The 18,635-nt window shown below is 33.9% G+C and overlaps 1 long non-coding RNA gene across 1 annotated transcript; it reads left to right on the top strand.

Moving 5' to 3' along the window:
- The first annotated feature begins 13,506 nt into the window (after nt 1–13,506).
- On the top strand, nt 13,507–15,342 carry LOC113322883. Its single transcript, XR_003347337.1, has 2 exons — nt 13,507–14,205; nt 14,444–15,342. It is a non-coding gene; the product is annotated as an uncharacterized LOC113322883 (long non-coding RNA).
- Nucleotides 15,343–18,635: the final 3,293 nt, after the last annotated feature.

Below are 18,635 nucleotides of genomic sequence, written 5' to 3'. Positions count from 1 at the left end.
GGTTAGTAAAGTAAAACCTTATAACATAAGACAGGCCCAGACCCAAATTCAATAGCATTGGCTTCCACTAGGCTTAAATGGGCTTCCACTAGGCTTCCAATTCAATTCAATAGTAAAGTAAAACCTTAAATAAGCTTCCACTAGGCTTTACGCAACGGTAGTAACGACTCGACTACCAACTAAAAACACGATGCCAAAGACAGGCCCAGATCTCTTTTTTTTTTTATCCCTAATCCGCGGATCCGCGGATGTAAAATCCGCGGATGATTGGGCCGGTCACGGTTTGATTTTTCAAATCCGCAGCTTCGACGGTTTGGTTGCGGATGACCCCTAATCCACAACCGTCCGTCCGTTGCACACCCCTACAAAACACATATAAAAAAATTTTCATAGTGTTTAAATTTTTTATTCATAGTGTTTCCTATTAGGAATTACCAAATTTTATGGGATTGTTTAATTAATTTATTTTTTAAGCATGTATTAACAGAAGATTAGGTTACAATTTGATGTGGGTATGTGGTATCCACGGAGTCATAGAAGATAATTTGATTAATACAAATTGGGATTGTCTGGTCCCAAATTTTAGTTGAAAAATTTCTCATTTGACTATCGTCTGCCGCATGGTTGGCCAAGCCATTCACTGCTTGATTTCCTTCTTTGTAGTTGTGTTGGATAGCGTGGGCTTGTTTAATGGCAGGTCCATCAATCAAACTCAGTTTAATCAGAGGCTCAAATTTAGTATTTTGAACCAAAATTTTTATTACTGGTCCAGATGCGTACGGGTTCATACAACGTATTTTTTAAATGCCGAAACTACCCTACATGTGTATATATTAAGAATACATAGCACAGTTCGGCTAAGTTAGCTTGTGTAAGTGGTCCCAATTTGTTCTCTCAGAACATAAATCTACTGTTGTATTTTCTCTGTTTAGTACTCAAACGCTTCGTTTAAAGAATAATTTCTTTTGACCCTATTCTTAAATGCATTCCATCTAAGGGTGCACACGGTACGGTTCGGCTCGGTTCTTGCCGAGGCCGAGTACCTGTACCCCCAGAGGTCGGTACTGAACTTTTGGGACCGGTACCAGTCGGTACCTTTTCAGTAGCAATATTAACAAATTCTTTTACCTGTGTTTTTACCTGTTTTTTCTATATAACAAATTCTCATTCAAAGCAGCAACTAATAAGTAGCAATATTACTAACAAACCAAACAAACAATGTCTTCAAAATATGAAAAAAAAGTGGCAGTAGCCACACTAAGTCTTGAAAATGAGAAAATCTGGAAAAAAAACAACTAGCAGTGCAGCTAGTGCTGCAGTAGTCTTGAATCTTGATCTTCTAATCCATGTCAGCAGCACTTGTGGTGTCATCAGTGTTGATAGGCTAAACTGGACATTGTTCTAAACAAAAAACATTATTTATTTAAATTATTTTCAACTTTTAACCATTATAGATGAATGATAAAAAGTAGATAACGGGCTAGGATTTACCAAACACAATAGGATTTGAACCCTCAGTTCAGTACCCAACCAAACAGCAGGGATAAGCCCTCACCTGAAAAAAACCTAAGACCAACAAAATCAATACCCAGACAGAACAGGTGAACAAAGAAAAAACTGCGAGAAATATCTATGCTGAAACCTTTGTGTTGCATCCATATATTAGCCCCTGCAATACAACAAAGAAGAAAAAGAAATCAATAGGAATCAGTACATGAGAATGAAGAACCAACATGGAGATAAAAATATAGCCAAGGCAGGAGCAGGAGAAAAGCATGACTCAGATTTCATGGAAGGCAAATATTTATCACAAGCCAAATTATAAGTATGACTTAAGGCAGGAACTCCATATTGCTAGTGTAAACTATAAGTATGACTTAAGGCATCATGTAAACATATGATAAATTCAAGTAAAATGAAATTTCTATACTTACAAAAGCACCACCCAATTTATCAAGCCTCCAATGCTTAGGGGCGTTAAGCCTCTTCAAATGTTTCTTCGATCCCTTCGCCTAAAATCAAATGAACCAATCAAAAAGTTCAAAAGGTTAGAAGATGCACCCTATTCAAAACTTTCAAAAACCAGATACAGGTAAATTAATCATGACAGTTCCTCATAAAGAATAAAGCATAAATAAATTCTCTTAGCATAAATAATACTTGATTATCTCCAATTTTCCATTATCAAATTCAGAAACAACAAAATTAATTAAAAAAATTAATCAAATCATTGCAATAAACTACCAAAGATCAACATAACTATTTCAGAAACTCCATCTTCATGTCTTCCAATTCTAACTAGCATCAGTTCTCAGCTAAACCCTAATTCCTCCTTGAATTTAAATCACAGATAACTCAATTAAAATCCACGAACCCTAATTTCTAAATTACGGAAGAACATGATGAACCCTATTTCTCAATCTCACAATTAAGCACAAATTAAATCTCCATATAACCGATTCAACTTCAATACAACAAACCCATATAAGATTCGTCATTTTTTATTCAGATTTACTCAAAATAAATTCAAACTACGGGAACCCAAAAATTACCTTTCTCTGATTCTTCACCAAAACAACTTCAGAACTCTAACTCTTTTGTTCTTCATCAAACAACAAAATTAATCAAATCATTGAAATCACTGACTTTTTCTTCTGGATCGAGAGGTGTTGTTCTTGTTCGGTGTTCCGTGTTCACTGATTAATGGAGTTCACTTTCAGACTTCAGAGAATCAGAGACTCAAGAACTATATCAGTCTCTCAGAGGGAAGACCGGAAGAGTCGAAGACGAAGAAGGAAAAGAAAAACGAAAATGAGAAACCCTATCGTTAAGGTAGTATATATACCCCCCCCCACCCTAATCTAATGGTTGTATTTGTTCAGTACCCCTAAATCTAATGGTTACGAATGGTCGGTTCTTTCGGTCCGGACGGTACGGGACTTATACAGGACCGTGTACCTGTACCTCATCAGCCTCGGTTCCTATTTTATGGACCGGTACCTGTACCCCGTTCCTCGGTTCGGGACAAATATCGGCTCGGTTCCGCCGGTTCCGGGACGGTTCCTCGGTCCAGGTCGGTTCCTGTGCACCCTTAATTCCATCACAGTATTAGGATCTTTTACATTTAAAGGGAAAAGAAAGAAATCGACTTCACTTTCCCGTTGTTTCTTTCCTCTGCAAGTTTTTATTTTTGATTTACGATTTTGTTGGATGTTTAAAAGGAAAAGAAAGTAACTATCTATATTTCCTAGGCGTATAAAAGATGATGATTTCTTTTGTCGTTTGAACTATGCTGCTCATCCATAATATCATTAAAGAAACGACGGTGAAGTCATGGAAGAAAAATAAATGAAGATGCTTGACCACACTATAATAAAAGAAAAGGACGTAAAGGAAAATGGTAAATACAATGTCTTCTTCAAATAAATTCTTCATATTTTCTCTGTTTAATTAGGGTTTTCTTTTTTTTTTCTTTTTTTACCAACATTTTGTTTAGTTAATCAGAAGGTTGAATTGTGATACTCTAAAGAAACGAGAAGAGATTTCTAGAGTCCTCGTCAGTAGGTAATATTTCCTACTTTTTTTATTTTTCGTGAATTGAGATTTGATTTTTTTTTTTAAGTAAATAATGACTAATGGTATGAAATTATGTGTTGTTTGGTCCACGTATGGACAGAAATTGATATCGAAGTATGTCGTGAAACAATTAATTGTTGAATAAGCAGTCACATCGATTCAACCAAACAAAATTGATCCATCCTATGTCATCCAACTCTCTTCGAAGCAAGGTCAGGTAACTTTAATATCTTTAACTGAATGAAAGCTTATTTTGGTTAGAGTGTTGATTCACTATGATCAACTACCTCCTACAGTAATTCTCCGGTGTCTATTTAGTTATATCGACTCGGTTTTTGTCCTCAATGTTTCATGCAGGCATAGTGCAATATCTGTTTCCACTCCCTCGCAATACTACAACATGCGTACCCGTGAAGGGAACTAATACGGTAAGTCATAACAGGAACTAAATTGTCGCGTAGATAGTAGAATTGCATTGGTACATGGATTATTAATTTTATATTGAATAAATATTAAGTTTGAAATATACTACATTATGGATACTGATTTCTCTTAGTAATATAAAATCAAATTGTATTTTCTAACTGGAATAGTCTAATTTAGGTACCCAGTTTACCAATTCGTCGTTAAATGAATCCTCAACTAATGTTTGATGATCCATACAGGGATAATTCCAAGCTAAATTCATGTGGTGGTGACAAGCAAGTATTTTATTGGGATGTGAAAAAGCGGGGGTCTAACAACACCACCCAATATTTCGCCTAGCAATCTGTATGGACTAACTCCAATGTACTTTGTTAGAGAATCAACTAGACAGTCAGACTCAATCAAGATTAAAGTATATCGAGGAGTTAATATCTCTCTCTTGATTTGATCTTTACTCAAGCTAATAACAATCAGCGAGTCTTTATCAAATACAAGGAATAACTTGGATGGTACCAAAGACCAATATCTAAGAATAAATCAATGAAAATCAACAACCAAAGGTTGGATTACTCTAATTGATGATCTAACGCACAACCTATATTATTTCAATTATAAAGATAAAACAATATAGTGCGGAAATTGAAATAACATAGACACCAGAAATTTTGTTAACGAGGAAACCGCAAATGCAGAAAAACCCCGGGACCTAGTCCAGATTGAACACACACTGTATTAAGTCGCTACAAACACCAGCCTACTCCAAGCTAACTTCGGACTGGACTGTAGTTGAACCCCAATCAATCTCCCACTGATCCAAGGTACAATTATGCTCCTACGCCTCTGATCCCAGCAGGATACTGCGTACTTGATTCCCTTAGCTGATCTCACCCACAACTAAGAGTTGCTACGACCCAAAATCGCAAGGTTTGATAATAAACAAATTTGTCTCACACAAACAAGTCTAACAAAGGATCAATCTGTCTCCCACAGATAAACCCTAAAGGTTTTGTTCCGTCTTTTGATAATAATCAAGGTGAACATGAACCAATTGATAATCCGGTCTTATATTCCCGAAGAACAGCCTAGATTAATCAATCACCTCACAATAATCTTAATCGTATGGTAGCAAAACAAGATGTTGCGGAATCACAAACGATGAGACGAATATGTTTGTGACTACTTTTTATATCTTGCATACCGGAGATATCAATCTCAATCCAATCAATCTGATTGTACTCGTACGATAGAAGATGCAAGATCAGATCACACAACTACGATAAAAGTAGTATCGGTCTGGATTCACAATCCCAATGAAGTCTTTAAGTCGTTAACCCGTTTTGAGAAAAGAAACCAGAGGTTAAAGGAGAATCGACTCTAGTATGCAAACTATTATCACACGTAAGATTTGGGGATTAGTTTTGCACAATACTGGATGTCTCCTTTATATAGTCTTTCAAATCAGGGTTTTGCCTTGGTCATAAAGCAAACAATATCCGACGTTAGATGAAAACCCGATTTAGATTCAAGCTAATATTTCTCAACCGTTAGATCGAAAACTTAGCTTGTTACACACACTTGACAATGCACACTTCTAGGTTTGTTAACCGTACCCAAACGTATGCACTTGTTGGTTCAATAATAGTCAACCAAAAGGTTAGCCATATGAGCATTTCATATCAACCATGTTCTTATTCACCATAACTAGTTCAAATGACTTCAAATGAACTAGTTAGAGAGTTTTTCAATTGCAAGGAAATCTCATGTACTACACAAGACACAATTGAAGCAAAGATGATTTGATTCACTTGAATCGGTTCATGAAATTTTATAGCCACGGTTTGCATACTGCATTCCTTAGTATTTTTAAGTTTAAGTTCATAAATCATCTTCAGATATATAACCTTTTTCAAGTTCGCAGACTTAAGCAACCGGTAGAGTTTACAAACTCCAGCAGAAAATCTCGGCAAAGACTTTCCGCCGGTTCGCGGACTGGGTTCGTGGAATAGGTTCGCGGACTAGTCTAGTTTGTCAACTCCAGCAGAATTTCTCGGGATGAGAAGTTCAGCAGTTCACGGACTTGGAAATGCCAGTCTTCCGGTTTCTCTTGATCAACAAAGTTCGCAAACTTTGGTTCAAGGAATAAGACTTATACATAAATGTGTTTCCACAACAATGTTTATGTCCACCGTTGGTTATGTAATCTAAACTCTCATTTCAATCATTGAAACATTCTTAGAGGACGTTGTATAGTTGTTATTCACAAACCATTTCTCATCAAAGCAATTTTCAAAGTGATTGAAATATATCATGACTTCCGTCACTAGGTAAATATAAACTTGATCGAAACGAAAAGCTTACCAACACATATTTCGAGATATATATAGGCGATATATACTCGGCTCGAAATACCAAATGTGTATAATCCAGGTATATATATATATCATACGACTTATTATATCAAATAGTAGGAGATAGAGTAGATAGACTTTTGAGTGACAGATAAGTTCTAGTCTTCACATACCTTTTTGTCGAGAAGTTCCACCGGTTCCTTGAGTAGTTCTTCTTCTTGTATGATGAATCGCCATGAAGTCCTTGAGCTCAACTACACTTTCTATCCTAATCCGAGGATTAGCTTTAATAGACTAGAAATCAAGACTTATAGTTTTGATCACTAAAATTGACAAACATGCTTGAGATAGCAACGCATGCGAGTTTTACCGAGCAATGATCTAACAGGATACATCAACATGTCGTGCCATTGATAAATTTCGGAATCATGATGCTAAGGTATGTGTTATTGCATATTTTTTGAAAATGTATAGCTCAAAAGATAAAACATGTGGCAAAACACACTTCATTTTATTTTCTAAGGCAACCTAGATATAACTTAAACTTAAAAGTTTGTAAAGGGGGCTGTAAGGACCCTCAAGCTCGTCAACGCTATTAGACTAGTCAAGAGACGTCTTAGCCGTTAATAACTCGATTAGTTTAACACGAACATTAATTAATAGAAATTAATCTAACAACGATTTAGACACGAAACTAGTACTGTTGGATAGATCTCGAAAAGTTACGCAGAATGGACTAGTCGAACGTGTCAATAGGATACAAAATGAAGAAGCAATCATCAGATTTGTTGAAGGGAAAAATAGTCAACTTGCAGTTTAGCCGCCTTGGCTGCCCGTATCAAGTTTTCAGATGCCTTTCATATTTTTGGTTGGACTTACCCTCAGACCGAGAAGATAAACTCGTCCTCATTTTCTTTCTCCTTCTTCAATATTCTTTCTTCTTCTTCTTTTCTCTGCTCTGCTCTGTTTCTTCTTCTGCCGTGTTTTTGAGAGATGAAATTGGTTTTGGGTTTGAGGAAATTAATTGGCGAAGCTGTGTAGATGAACAAGAAGACGTAGTTTCTGTGTATTATAAACAAGAAGTTAGTGCTGTTGTGATAAAGATCGAATATAAACTTTTAGGGTTTTTTGTGATTTGATGAAGGTTTCATTTGAGGTAGCGATTGGGATGAGTTTTAAGTAGATGTTCTGAAGAGTGAGTTGGATTTGAAGTTGATTCGAGAACTATAGAGTTAGGGTTTTATTAAAGAAACTCAGGGAAGATTCAAAAGAGAAAGTTGTTGTTTTAGGGGATTGAATTAAGGTTGGTTTTGATCTTAATTGAAGTTTGGTTGGATGTATTGTGTTAATTTCAGTTGTGTGAGGAATTAAATCAGAAATTAGGGTTTCATGAGAAGAACTCTAAGATGATTTAGAAAGTGAATCTGATGTTATAGATAGATGATTAGAGATGGGTTTAATCTAATTTACGAGGTTGAAGAATAACTTGAAATTGAGAATAAAGGTTTGGTTCTGTTTTAATGAAGATTGATGGGAGTTGGCTATGGTGAACTGAATGATTAAGGAGGAGATTATGATGGATTGATTGAGTACAATCATTTTAAGGTAATTGTCTTCTGAATTGATTTAATAAAGTTATTTAATCTTCTCAATTGAGTTTAGATAGTTGATATTCGAATTGTTATTTGATATGAGTATGGATTTGGAAATGAACTGGTATGAATGTGATTTCTAGATAGTTGGTATGGTTGAAATGAAACTGTTGTTATAAAATAGGTTTGTGTATGTGATTGAAATTTGAAGTTCTTCTTGAATTGAATGTATGTATGATGGAACTGGGAAGGCTATGGATTGCAGTTGTATATGTGAAGTGGCTGCAACTTGTGATGTTGCCGAATTTAGGTCACAGTGGATGTGACTGAGATAAATAGAACATAATGGAGATGGTGTATGCAGTGACAGTGGTGTTGCCGGTAGTTGTATTGTAGTTTGCAGATTGTGCAGACACGAATGAAATGAGTTGGAATGGAGTGAATTGTGGTGGAGATTATGGCCTGAGTTAGAATGATGCATGGAATGGTTGAAGTCTTTTAGGTGAATGATATAGGTGGTGGTAATGCTGTAGCTGTTGGTGATGCTTAAGGGATTGTAGTGGCCAATTGCAAGTGAGGATTATGGAACTGATGAGAAGTTGCAGGGAGTTTTTTTTGGGTATGGTTGGTGGCATCTCTGATGAGTTTGAGGTGATGGATTGGTTGTATCTACTGGGAATTGAATGTGCAGATGAAGAGTGTCACAGAGATGTCTGAAGTGTAAATGAAACTGAAGTTGTAGTGTATGGCTGAGTGGATAGTGCCAATGGGATAGTGAATGAAGTTGTAGTTGTAAAGATAGGTTTGTGGTTGTATTACAAGGAATGGGTTTAGACTGAGGTTTGAGTGTTGTGTGAGTTGAGCTGACCTGAGTTTGGCTTAGAGCTGCAATTGTAGGTAAGCCGAGTTTATGGTTGTGAATTAGTTATGAAGTTTACATAACTTAAATGTATGTTTGTAATGATTGAGATGAAGTAGTGTTTAATTTGATAGAATTGAAGGAATGAAGAAGAATGTTGATTGTAGAGTTGTAAACAGTGATTGTTGTGAAAGCTTGGAACTGCTGAACTGCAGGTAGGATATAGTTGTGTTTATAATTGAATTGTTGAATTCTATTTGAATGAATGATATGTATAGTAATTGTATGAACATATGTTCTTGAGAATTAGGTTGTTAGTCATCCCAGTCAGTAGCTGACTCTTTTTGTTTAACTGACTACAGAATCGTTTTTACCCAGTACTGACTCAGTGAACCTTGACTGAGTTAGTTCCTTTGACCATTTGACCAGGACCTTGACTTAACTATGGACATTGACTGTTAGTTGACCCTGTTGACTATTAGAGACCGTTAGTTGACCCTAGTGGACCAGGCCTTGTGTAATGGGCTTGTTTAATGGACTTGGGTTTAGGTTTAGTGCTCTTATTTTGATGTATTGGACCCTTATGGTCTGAATTAGTCTTTGGTTCCTTCTACAAAGTTGTAGATATTCATAGACATATTTAATGGACTATAGAACCAACCCGATTGAATTAGTAAACCTTAGATTTGCTAAAGATAGATAAATAAAGGTGTAGAACATTAAATGGGCTTAGAACCATTAGATAGACTTGTATGATTCTTGTATGATCCATTTTGGCTAGATTCTGAGACTTCTTGTGTGATTAACAGTTAGTCTCTATTAACAATGATCGATTCAAAGGATGAACCGGTGGATCATGGATCTCGAGGTAGGCGTGGCTTGTCACCAAAAGAGGTGGGAGTTTATATTTAACTCTTTTGTGATTATTGTTGTTTTCTACTACTCAAGTTTATGTTTAACAAATTCATGCATTGTTTTTATTTTAAATTCCGAAAGTACTATTGATTCTTTTAATCTTACCATTGCTTGGAAAAGAATTGCAATGCTTTGTTTGTGTTTATAAATTGTTTGGGAAATAAGAATTTCCATTTGTATGCCTAATAGGTGTGTAAGGAATTGGTCGACACCTATTAGGAAAATGATAGGTGTGTAAGGAATTGGTCGACACCTATTTGGAAATAAGAATTTCCATGCGTGGTATATAAGATACTGCTCCTTCATTTATATCTACATGAATTCGAGCTTTTATGTGTATTAGGTGTGTAAGGAATTGATCGATACCAGTATAAACTAATAGGGTGTGTAAGGAATTGGTCGACAATCAATATAGTACATTGTTTGAAGAAGGAGTTAGTTCCATATACATGATTGTTTATTTCTGTGAATTGGTTGCGTTTTAGTATTTTGGGAAAACATGAATTGTTTTCAAATCATTCCAATGATTACTTGAAAGTTAAATATTATTTTCCTACTGGGCACCCCTTTTAGGGATATGTGCTTACCCATTCCCACTTTCAGTTTCAGAGACAGATCATAGTTGCGCAGCGAAAGCTCCGAGAAGTTGACTTTGTTAGTTGGTTATATTCAGATATGTTTATTATGTTGTATATTCTATTTGTAAACCAAATGACTATTGTATATGTATCATTTGAGAGGAGTTCTTTTACATATATTTCTGAGCGGGGTTAGTTTTGGGTTAAGTTTTGTAACAGATTTACAATTGAATGCTTCAGTTTATGATTGGGTTTCTTAGTGCCTCTTTATTTAGTTAATCTCTTGGATTAGTCAGCTGCTAACTTTGGGGGCGCTACAGTGTTGGTATCAGAGCTAATTATTAGATCTTATATGGGAAACGATAGAATTAGCTAGTACCAGTTAGTGGACTAGACTAGTGTAGAACTAGGTTGGGTTGTGAGATAAATCTTAATCACTAAAAGTTATAAATAATTAAAAAGAATTATTTGATTGATTGATCTTTTTGTTTGATTGTTTGTATATGTAACAAAGTAAAAATTGTAGGGTACACCAATAACTTTAGCTAATAAGGATTTGAGAATAATTAATCTAAAAAGTATGAACACGTAAACAATCTAATACTATAATAATAGTGGATTAGTATTATTGATAGAACTTGTAAATCACATAGAAATTTACTGAACACATTGACATAGGAAGAGTAAACAAACTATAGTTACATAAATGTTAATAATAATTTTGGAACTCAATAATATTTGTAAGAGTAGTCAGAATAATAGTTCAACCATCAATGTTAATAATAAAAATATAACTATAAGAATTATAAATGAAAATAATAATAATAATAATTTTAATAAAATAATCTTAGCATTTATCAATTAATACCATATTGAACTTAACTAAAATTTCAATATGAATATATAATGATAAAAATAATAATTAAAATTAATTAAATAGTTATGGAAAGCTAGTACGCTTGTGTACAGTTAAGTTTTGTAAATTAAATTAATTACAAATTAAAGATATATGTTTTGCGTCTAAATTAGATAGTTAATATAATACTTATTAGGCGTTAAGACTTAAGAAAACGAGGATATAATATATATAAAATAAAAAAGACTCAACTTATTAGAAATCTTGTACCAAAATTATCTTCAATCTAACAAATGATCCAGTAAATCCTTAAAATGAAACAAATATACATGAAGTAATAATAGTATTATTCAAATGCTTAGTGTAATACTGGAATTAAAATAAAATAAATTCGTATATTGTTAGGATCATTCTTCGCAAATAGATTCGATCATCTTTTGAAATGGAAAATCATTTGAAATGAAAAATTAGTATGACAGAAGAAGTTAAACTGTTAGAATTTAAATTAGTATTATATTGAGCATAACTTAAATTAAAATCTCACTAACAAATATATAGCGATAAAATAATGGGTGGGTTTAAATAGCTATGGAAAATTGTTAGTGTTTATCTACGATTAAGTTTTGCAAAGTTAACTAATAACAAATTAGAATAATGTATTTTGCGTTTAAATCAGATAGATAATATAAGATTTATTAGGTAGGATTAAAGACGTGAGGTCATATAAGGCACAACACAAAGACTAAACTTGTTAACGATCTTATACCTAGATTATCTTTAGTGCAGTAAATGATTTATTGCACTAAATTATACACATGAAGTGATATTTATAGTACTTGAATGCTTAAAACAAAATTAGACTTAAAGGAAAATAAATTTGCCTATGAATAAGATACTTATTATTAAGACATATTAAATTTTTATGCAGACTCAAATTCAAATCATATTAAATTAATAACACCAATATTTAACAAGATATAGTATACGGATTCAACATGAATAGATAAAATCTGTTATATCAATCTTTTCGTGAAAGTAGAATTATGGTTAGAAGATTAAAAGCGTAGTGTACCAACTGGACTCTTAACTTAAGAATAATAAAAATGATAATATAATTAAGACAATAATTTTTGATAAGATAAGCAAATAATAATACTATATAATATTAATTAATTACTATAAAATCTCGAGTTATTGCAAATATCATTTGGATAATAATCATAGGTTAGTAATTGAAAAATGAAACTTTTATTAATAATAAAACTTAAGGATTACTTAGCAATGATATAAAATTTAAGGAAATAGAGTTAGATCAAATCAAGTCTAGTATTTATAATAAAATTAAATTTGACATTATGATTAATCACGATTAGCTTTTATCGGCCTAAGAAATAAGAAACAAATGTTATAATAATAATAAAATATTAATACCAGACAACTATGAAAAATTGTTAGCGGTTATTTACTTATATCAAGTCACATAATGAAATAAAAAAATAAATACATCGAAGATAATATGTAAAAAAAATAAAATAAAATAAATAATTCAGATAACTAAATTATTTAAAATAATGTGAACTATTTATATATTTTATGAAGTAAATTTATCAGACTTACACCGGTTACGATAAAAGTTTAGAGACTAATTAATCTTAATAAATTAATACTTAGTTAATCCAGCACTGGGAAATAGTGAAGGTTGTGTTTTCTCTGTTCGTAGGAAGGCATTGTTGGGCTTGTCCAACCTTGACAGGGCAATTGCATTCAGAGATGACCGATCATGGAAGTTTGATATAACTCTTTAGGAAACCGATAGATATAATTTCACTTAGAAAGATTCGTAGGATTTTTCCTTGAAATTAGTGACAGTTATCTTATTGAAATAGAAATTAAATCAGCATTGTTGAGCCTAGAGCTACAAATTTTAAATCTTAGTTGTAGAAAACCATTTAGGTTTGTGCTTTGTTTCATGTTATTTGCGCTTAGATAAGAGATAAGTTTATTCTATAAGGTGGGGAATTTTTGAAGACTAGAAGGATGGTTCGATTTTCGAGGACGAAAATGAATAAGGTGGGGAGAATGTAAGGACCCTCAAGCTCATCAACGTTATTAGACTAGTCGAGAGACGTCTTAGCCGTTAATAACTCGATTAGTTTAACACGAACGTTAATTAATAGAAATTAATCTAACAACGATTTAGACACGAAACTAGTATTGTTGGATAGATCTCGAAAAATTACGCTGAATGGACTACTCGAACGTGTCAATCGGATACCAAATGAAGAAGTATCAAGTTTTCAGGTGCCTTTAGTATTTTTGGTTGGCCTTATCCTCAGACCGAGAAGATAAACTCGTCCTAATTTTCTTTCTCCATCTTCAATATTCTTTCTTCTTCATCATTTCTATGCTCTACTCTGTTTCTTCTTCTGCCGTGTTTTTGAGAGATGAAATTGGTTTTGGGTTTGAGGAAATTAATTGCGAAGCTGTGTAGATGAACAAGAAGACGTAGTTTCTGTGTATTATAAACAAAAATTTGGTGCTGCTGTGATAAAGATCGAATATAAACTTTTAGGGTTTTTGTGAACTGATGAAGGTTTCATTTGAGGTAGCGATTGGGATGAGTTTTAAGTAGATGTTCTGAAGAGTGAGTTGGATTTGAAGTTGATTCGAGAATTATAGAGTTAGGGTTTCATTAAAGAAACTCAGGGAAGATTCAAAAGAGGAAGTTCTTGTGTTTAGGGGATTGAATTAAGGTTGGGTTTACTCTTAATTGAAGTTTGTTTGGATGTATTGTGTTAATTTCAGTTGTGTGAGGAATTTAATCAGAAATTAGGGTTTCATGAGAAGAACTCTAAGATGATTTAGAAAGTGAATCTGATGCTATAGATAGATGATTAGAGATGGGTTTAATCTAATTTACGAGGTTGAAGAATAACTTGAAATTGAGAATAAAGGTTTGGTTCTGATTTAATGAAGATTGATGGGAGTTGGCTATGGTGAACTGAATGATTAAGGAGGAGATTATGATGGATTGATTGAGTACAATCATTTTGAGGTAATTGTCTTCTGAATTGATTTAATAAAGTTATTTAATCTTCTCAATTGAGTTTAGATAGTTGATATTCGAATTGTTATTTGATATGAGTATGGATTTGGAAATGAACTGGTATGAATGTGATTTCTGGATAGTTGGTATGGTTGAAATGAAGTTGTTGTTGTAAAATAGGTTTGTGTATGTGATTGAAATTTGAAGTTTTTCTTGAATTGAATGCATGTATGATGGAACTGGGAAGGCTATGGATTGCAGTTGTATATGTGAAGTGGCTGCAACTTGTGATATTGCCGAGTTTAGGTCACAATGGATGTCACTGAGATAAATAGAACATACTGGAGATGGTGGTATGCAGTGACAGTGGTGTTGCCGGGAGTTGTAGTGTTGTTTGCAGATTGTGCAGACACGAATGAAATGAGTTGGAATGGAGTGAATTATGGTGGAGATTATGGCCTGAGTTAGAATGATACAGGGAATGGTTGAAGTCTTTTAGGTGAATGATATAGGTGGTGGTAATGATGTAGCTGTTGGTGATGCTTAAGGGATTGTGGTAGTGAATTGCAAGTGAGGATTATAGAACCGATGAGATGTTGCAGGGAGTTGTTTATGGGTATGGTTGGTGGCATCTCTGATGAGTTTGAGATGATGGATTGGTTGTATCTACTGGGAATTGAATGTGCAGATGAAGAGTGTGGCAGAGATGTCTGAAGTGTAAATGGAACTGAAGTTGTAGTGTATGGCTGAGTGGATAGTGCCAATGGGATAGTGAATGAAGTGGTAGTTGTAAAGATAGGTTTGTGATTGTATGACAAGGAATGGGTTTAAACTGAGGTTTGAGTGTTGTGTGAGTTGAGCTGACCTGAGTTTGGCTTAGAGCTGCAATTGCAGGAAAGCCTAGTTTATGGTTGTGAATTAGTTATGAAGTTTACATAACTTAAATGTATGTTTGTAATGATTGAGATGAAGTAGTGTTTAATTTGATAGAATTGAAGGAATGAAGAAGAATGTTGATTGTAGAGTTATAAATAGTGATTGTTGTGAAATCTTGGAACTGCTGAACTGCAGGTAGGCTATAGTTGTGTTTATAATTGAATTGTTGAATTCTATTTGAATGAATGATATGTATAGTAATTGTATGAACATCTGTTCTTGAGAATTAGGATGTTAGTCATCCCAGTCAGTTTAGCTGACTCTTTTTGTTTAACTGACTACAGAATCGTTTTGACCCAGTACTGACTCAGTGAACCTTGATTGAGTTAGTTCCTTTGACCATTTGACCAGGACCTTCACTTAACTATGGATGTTGACTGTTAATTGACCATGTTGACTTCTAGAGACCGTTAGTTGAACCTAGTGGACCCGGCCTTGTGTAATGGGCTTGTTTAATGGACTTGGGTTTAGGTTTAGTGCTCCTATTTTGATGTATTGGATCTTTATGGTCTGAATTAGTCTTTGGTTCCTTCTACAATGTTGTAGATATTCATAGACATATCTAATGGACTATAGAACCAACCCGTTTGAATTAGTAAACCTTAGTTTTGCTAAAGATAGATAAATAAAAGGTGTAGAACATTAAATGGGCTTAGAACCATTAGATAGACTTGTATGAGCCATTTTGGCTAGATTCTTAGACTTCTTGTGTGATTAACAGTTAGTCTATATTAACAACGATCGATTCAAAGGATGAACCGGTGGATCGTGGATCTCGAGGTAGGCGTGGCTTGTCATCAAAAGAGGTGGGAATTTACATTTAACTCTTTTATGATTATTGTTGTTTTCTACTACTGAAGTTTATGTTTAACAAAATCATGCATTGCCTGATTGTGTATTCCATGCATTGTTTTTATTTTAAATTCCTAAAGTACTGTTGGTTCTTTTAATCTTACCATTGCTTGGAAAGGAATTGTAATGCTTTGTTTGTCTTTATGAATTGTCTGGGAAATAAGAATTTACATTTGTATGCCTATTAGGTGTGTAAGGAATTGGTCGACACCTATTAGGAAAATGATAGGTGTGTAAGGAATTGGTCGACACCTATTTGGAAATAAGAATTTCCATGCGTGGTATATAGGATACTGCTCCTTCATTTATATCTACATGAATTCGAGCTTTTATGCGTATTAGGTGTGTAAGGAATTGGTCGACACCGGTATAAACTAATAGGGTGTGTAAGGAATTGGTCGACACTCAATATAGTACATTGTTTGAAGAAGGAGTTAGTTCCGTATACATGATTGTTTATTTTTGTGAATTGGTTGCGTTTTAGTGTTTTGGGAAAACATGAATTGTTTCCAAATCATTCAAATGATTACTTGAAAGTTAAATGTTATTTTCCTACTGGGCATCCCTTTTAGGGATGATGTGCTCACCCATTCCCACTTTCAGTTTCAAAGACAGATCAGAGTTGCGCAACGAAAGCTCCGAGAAGTTGACTCCGTTAGTTGGTTATATTCTGATATGTTTACTATGTTGTATATTATATTTGTAAACCAAATGACTATTATATATGTATCATTTGAGAGAAGTTCTTGTATACATATTTCTGAGCGGGGTTAGCTTTGGGTTAAGTTTTGTAGCAGATTTATAATTGAATTCTTCAGTTTATGATTTGGTTTCTTAGTGCCTCTTTATTTAGTTAATTTCTTGGATTAGTCAGTTGCTAGCTTTGGGGGCGCTACAGGGGCGATTCCACTGAATGAGTAGACGTTGATGTATCAACAACTCTTTTGATTTTCAGATATATGTATTTTGTAGATCAAAACTCATTGGAACAGTTTCATTCCTTGAAAGCAGCGCTCAAGAATTTGCATTTTTAAAACTTGATGTGCTTTATCGTAGTTATAACAAGCACTGTCAAAATCTTATTCAGTGTTCTAAAGTATATATTAGGTTGATATAGGTGGTTTTAGAGCATTGCTCGGTCGAACTCACAAGTGTTGCTATCTCAAGCTTGTTTGTCAAGTTTAGTTGATCAAAACTATAAATCTTGATTTCTAGTCTACTTATACATATGTCTCGGATTAGGATAAAACGTGTAGTTGAGCTTTAGAATTTACGTCGTTCATCGATTGAAGACGAAAATCTACTGAGGAGAGCTTGGAGGAACTTCATCAATAAAAGATATGTGGAGACTAAAACTTATCTATCACTCAGAAGTCTATTCTATTTTATCTTTTAATGAGACTAATTCATATAAATATATAGATTTTTACATTATACACACTTGATATTTCGAGTTGAGTTTAACTCGATTATCTATTTCTCGAAATATGTGTTAGAAGCTTTTTGCTTTAGCTACGTTCATCATATTATTGACAAGTTTAGTTGGAAACAACTTATTTGTTGTAAGCTAAATAATAAGTCAAAAGATGATCATGTGAAAATCGTCTTGAAACATCTTGCATGGTTTGTGTGAGACAATCATTTAATGTCGACTCGGAAAGTTTCATATTGATCATTCAATCACTTGAAAATTACTTATAAGCTAATAGTTTGTGTGAGACAGTTACTATCGTCTTCTAAGGATGTTTTAATGATTGAAATGAGAGTTTAGAACAATTAACCTTTGTCTGGATACAACTCAGTATGCATACCAGTATGGAAACTGTTGTGGTATGATTCAGGTCCGGAAACCTTGTTTGCACACCAGTATGAGAACGGTTTTAGATGTTAAAATCCGGGAACCAGGTTTGCGTATCAGTATCCGAACGGTTCTACCTGAGTTAAGGTCCGGGACAACAGTATGCATACCTGTTTGGAAACTATTGGACAAGACCAAAGTCCGTAAGCTATAGTCTGCGAACCTATTTTCAAACTTAGTGGTTAAAGTTCTAAAATCGGTTAAGTATGTTTTCATACTCATGAACAAATAGATTTGTGAATTAAGGAATGCAATCTTTGAATTGATTCTCATGAATCAATCCGATTTTGATTCAATTGGTTCATATGTATTTTTGTGAAATACTGAACAATTGAACAACTCTATTTGAAACACAATTAGATTCATTTGATTATCTTTCATGATTGATTGATCATCATAGTTGATCTAGAAGTGTTAGATGAATGTGGTTAAGACAAAAATGTCCTTATGGCTAACTTCGGTTAACTATTATTGAGCCAACTCAATATACACATTTAGGTACGGTACCCATATCTAAATGAAAGTATATTTCATTTGTGTGTAACAAGCTAAGACAATCTAACAATGGAGAGATATTGCTTTGGTTTTAAGCATACTTAGCTTAAATCTTAAATCAGGTTTTCATCTAACGGTGAATATTGAATGTGTTGTTACTAAACTATCTTAGCTTTGATTGAAAGAAAACCCTGATTCGAAAGACTATATAACGGAGAACTCTAGAAAGTGGAAAACCTAATCCCGACACTTTCCTGTGTCCTAGTTGCGACTAGAGTCGATTCTCCTTTAACCTAGA

Source organism: Papaver somniferum, chromosome 11 (assembly GCF_003573695.1).
Source record: "Papaver somniferum cultivar HN1 chromosome 11, ASM357369v1, whole genome shotgun sequence".
NCBI classification, from domain to species: Eukaryota; Viridiplantae; Streptophyta; class Magnoliopsida; order Ranunculales; family Papaveraceae; genus Papaver; species Papaver somniferum.
The sequence above is the reverse complement of the archived record's forward strand: the minus strand, read 5'-3'. Positions and strand labels throughout refer to the sequence as shown.